At 41.8% G+C, this 4521-nt stretch overlaps 1 long non-coding RNA gene across 1 annotated transcript; it reads right to left on the bottom strand.

Moving 5' to 3' along the window:
- Positions 1-1183: 1183 nt before the first annotated feature.
- LOC133140057 (uncharacterized) lies at positions 1184-3076 on the bottom strand. The gene is made up of 3 exons (XR_009709983.1): positions 3005-3076; positions 2577-2631; positions 1184-1403 (listed from the first exon to the last, which is right to left on the bottom strand). It is a non-coding gene; the product is annotated as an uncharacterized LOC133140057 (long non-coding RNA).
- Positions 3077-4521: the final 1445 nt, after the last annotated feature.

Genomic DNA, 4521 nt, shown 5'->3' with positions numbered 1-4521 from the left:
CAGGAGCTAACATTAGAAAAGTTCAGACTCTGTCCTGATCCTGCCGGCCAGTCTACAACTCCATTCTCCTTAAACCAGGTGTATCTCTGCACTGGTGGGTTGGCATTGCTGCTGCAAGTCAGAGTCACTGAACTGCCCTCCTCTATTTCACCAGAGGGGCTCACTGATACTGAGGTGCTCTTAGGAGGATCTGGAAGAGGGAAGAATAGTTTGTAGTTTCATGTGAAATCTAAACTGGACTCGTAGAGTGCTTTCAAATCATTAAATCATGCATTTATTTCCATATTCATGTTTCAGCTAATAAATAAAGTTAGTAAACACAACATGTACATTATTACATTACATTATTGACATTTGACAGACGCTCTTATCCAGAGCGACGTACAGTTGATTAGACTAAGTGGGAGACAATCCTCCCCTGGAGCAATGCAGGGTTAAGGGCCTTGCTCAAGGGCCCAACGGCTTTGCGGGTCTTATTGTGGCTACACCAGGATTAGAACCACTGACCTTGTGTCTCCCAGTCATTTACCTTAACCACTACACTACAGGCTGCCATGTACATCTGTACATGCCGCATATGATAATCTGTACGATTTAACAGTACATTTCGGCTGAATACTTTAAAACCTGTGTGATGTGTAAAACATTTCTACAGTGATGGTAACATCACCAATAGTGTGAAACACGCGAGTCTGGCCTCTTGTACTCACAGTTCACAGTAAGAGCCACTGCAGGGGAGGGGAGAAGCTCAGATCCTTTTACAGCACAGGAGTATGTGCCTCCATCTTCACTGCTGGCTGTGAGCTGGTGTCTCAGGGTGGTGAAGGGCAGAGGAGATCCGTTTCTGTACCAGGTGAAGGCTGTGCTGCCAGTCAGAGTGCAGGTGGTGTTACAGGTCAGTGTTACACTCTGTCCCTCTGTCACTGAGCCAGGATTCACCCTCACCTGTAGAGCTGCAAACAAATTAAAACTGTAAAAACATCTCTCCCTTCCCCAGTCTCCCATTCATAGATATGGGAGAAGAATCCTATGAGCTCATAGCATAAAATGGTTACCTGTGACTGTCAATGAGACACCAGGTTGGCCAGCATATTTTCCATTAGCATGGCCAGTCAGGAACCTGAAGTAATATGTTTTTGCATCTGTTTCTCTCAGTTGTTTTATTCTAAAAGTGCAGGTTCTGTTCAGATTCCCATGGTAGTTCACACGACCAGAGTACTCTGGGTCCAGGGACAGGTCTTCAGGCTCCTGTGGATAACTCCAGTTAATAAACCAGAATGCTTTCTGCACTGTGTGCGATGTTGGATATGAGTAAGTGCAGTGCATGTCTACTGAAGACCCCTTTAAGGCACAGATTCTCTCAGGGGTGTAAGTCACTCCCCATCCGTTCTGGCCAAGAACACCTGAAAAACACACACACAGACAGACAGCTCAAAAATGCTCATACAGACATGTGTGTTGCCGACATTACAGATCATGGATTCAATTCACAAAAATGAAGTGTCTGTAGAACAACTGCACAGAACATTTTCTCCAAAAATACAGAACATCAATAATTGCATACAGGTCTGATTATTCTGTAAAACCGGAGATATTCCCATCATGCCTCTGTCTCAGTCTCAAAGCTGGGTGTGAAAAAGAACTTCATCTAATTCAATAAATTCTCTCTCTTTTAAATGGTAAATGTTTTGTATCCAAAGCACTGCACAATTGATGCTTCTCATTCATCCATTCACACACACAACACACTCACAGTGACTGGCTGCCATGCAAGGCACCAACCAGCTCATCAGGAGAATTTGGGGCTTAGGTATTTTGCTTAGGGACACTTCGACACACTTCGACACACCCAGGGCGGTATTGAACTGGCAACCCTCAACCAACCAACTGAGCCAATGTCGCCCCATTTCAGGCAAAATATCCTTTTTTTCTCACATTTTACTCAAATGATTAAAATGTGTCCTACATTTGTGATTTTCGAAATGACAGGTGTAAATGTGCTATCCTGGAATGATCTGTGTTTTTCTGTCTCTGTATTTTTCTAAGTACCTGCCCATTAACAAACTCTTGCTTGTGACTCTGACTATGTCTTGGATTATCTCTGCTATGTCTGATAGCCCCGGTTTCAAACCTTCACCTGTGTTAATCACCACAACACTTGGTTACCTGTGATATTCCCGCCTGCTCGTATCTGTCCATTGCCTGCCTGACCTGCTGTGAGCTGAATAAAGACATTCTATTGGAAACCTCTCTGATAATAATGTTTCATTGTTTAGCTTTTATTATTTAGCTAAATGTATATTTAGCTAAATGTATAACTGTTTCGCTCAATGTTTCATACATTGAGATAAATAATAAAGACTACTAAATAATTAAACTCACATTATATAATTTGTGGATAGCACACTTACCATTTGCACCTGTGATTTCAAAGATCATTTCAAAGATTTTTTGTTAAATGTGAGAAAAAATGCAAATTTTGCTTAAATGTGTGGAAAAAAATTACGAGAGAAATTATAGTGTTTTGTCACATTTGGCACCCAATAGAAGAAAAAAACAAAAACATAACATTTTACCTGACACAGTCAAGAGGGTTACCAACAAGGTACTGAAGGCCATGGGTGCACCAGACTGAAAATATTCATACAAATAGATATTATTCTTATTTACAATGTAAAAATAAATGGCAGAGAAGAACACAGAGTATTCTCTATATTCTCATTGTAACAGATGCTACACAGTGAGTTACTGTGCTGGTACATTGTCAGAGTATTCTCTATATTCTCATTGTAACAGATGCTACACAAGAGCACACAGTGAGTTAATGCTCTGACCTTAATGAAGACCTTACACAAATACACTGATATTTGTCTGGAATAAACAGCAATCATTTTTCACCAGAAAATGTAATTTATTTTAAATTTGATCCAAGTTTAAAATTCTCGTACCAAAATATATTGGAACATAATTTATATTCAATTCAATGATGTGATAAAACACTTACCAGGAGAGAGGTTTGGTGCTTTGTGGATCAGGGCTCAGTGTTTTGCTAAATGTAAGTAAAACAGCCTGACTGACAGAGCAACAGGACTAAATGTGAGAGGAAGGTGCTAAACACTAAATATAAATGTAGAGTGAGCTCAAATAGCTGGCTGCCATAGCCCTTCCTCTTTTTCATAAAGTGAATGCATATTGTTGAACATGGCTGAAGATAAGACGTGCAGTAATGTGCATAATACTCTGTGCGTGGGAGCAATGAGCAATGAGCAGAATTTTTCTGAATGTATACCAAAAAAAAAAAAAATGATACTGCTTGTTCACAGAAGACATTGTAAATTGGAATTAAATAAGAAACAATGCAAAATGTTTGCAGAAAAAGGAATTCTGCGATCGAAGACTGCATTTTCCCTGAGGACGTTCTGCTGCTTTGTGACTGATGTCTGATGTCTGAGGACTGATGTCTGATGTCTGATGACTGATGACTGATGACTGATGTCTGATGACTGATGTCTGATGTCTGATGACTGATGACTGATGTCTGATGACTGATGTCTGGTGACTGATGACTGATGTCTGATGAAAGATGTCTGATGTCTGATGACTGATGCAGTCTAAGTGCAGGCCCAGCTCAGACCTTCTCTGTTTTTCTTCCAGCATTTTCCGAGTCGCTCCCTATGTGCATTTCACACAGGTTTTCATACTGAGATTCAGATCCAGACCAACGGCAATTAAAACAGCTGCTCAGATTCAGCAGACTCAGATGTAATTGTGTTTATTAATTAATCAAATAAGCATAATTACAATTAATTACAAATAATTACAATTATTCTGACAGCTCTATAGCCTACACTGGTTCACTTCTGTACTGGATTACAGTGAAGTCTTTAGGATACACCTGCAGTCTCTGGCTGTAGCTGGTGCTTATAAAATTAGCAAGATGCAGTATGATTGAGCTAGTTAAATAACTAAGAGCAGAAGTTTCCACAAAATCATGGTTCTGCCCTTGCTGTTCATCCCTGGTGCGGACAGTTCTGAGAGAGTGAGGACTGTCCATCTGGGCCACCGTACTCTTGCTGGGCTCTGTGTCTGAGTGAGAGCAGGGTGCATGTTTTATATTAGGTGATAGTACTCTTGTGCCCAGTGAGGGGCTCTGCTGGGCTCTGTGTCTGAGTGAGAGCAGGGTGCATGTTTTATATTAGGTGATAGTACTCTTGTGCCCAGTGAGTGGGGTGCAGTGAGGGGCTCTGCTGGGCTCTGTGTCTGAGTGAGAGCAGGGTGCATGTTTTATATTAGGTGATAGTACTCTTGTGCCCAGTGAGTGGGGTGCAGTGAGGGGCTCTGCTGGGCTCTGTGTCTGAGTGAGAGCAGGGTGCATGTTTTATATTAGGTGATAGTACTCTTGTGCCCAGTGAGTGGGGTGCAGTGAGGGGCTCTGCTGGGCTCTGTGTGGCTGTGGGTGGAGGCTTCATTTGAGATAAGTGGCGCCTGACCGCAGACCCCAGAGGAAGTTAAAAGACCCAC

Source organism: Conger conger, chromosome 11, assembly GCF_963514075.1.
Source record: "Conger conger chromosome 11, fConCon1.1, whole genome shotgun sequence".
In the NCBI taxonomy this organism is placed as follows: Eukaryota; Metazoa; Chordata; class Actinopteri; order Anguilliformes; family Congridae; genus Conger; species Conger conger.
Note: the sequence above shows the minus strand (reverse complement) of the source record. Positions and strands in the feature narration are given on the sequence as shown.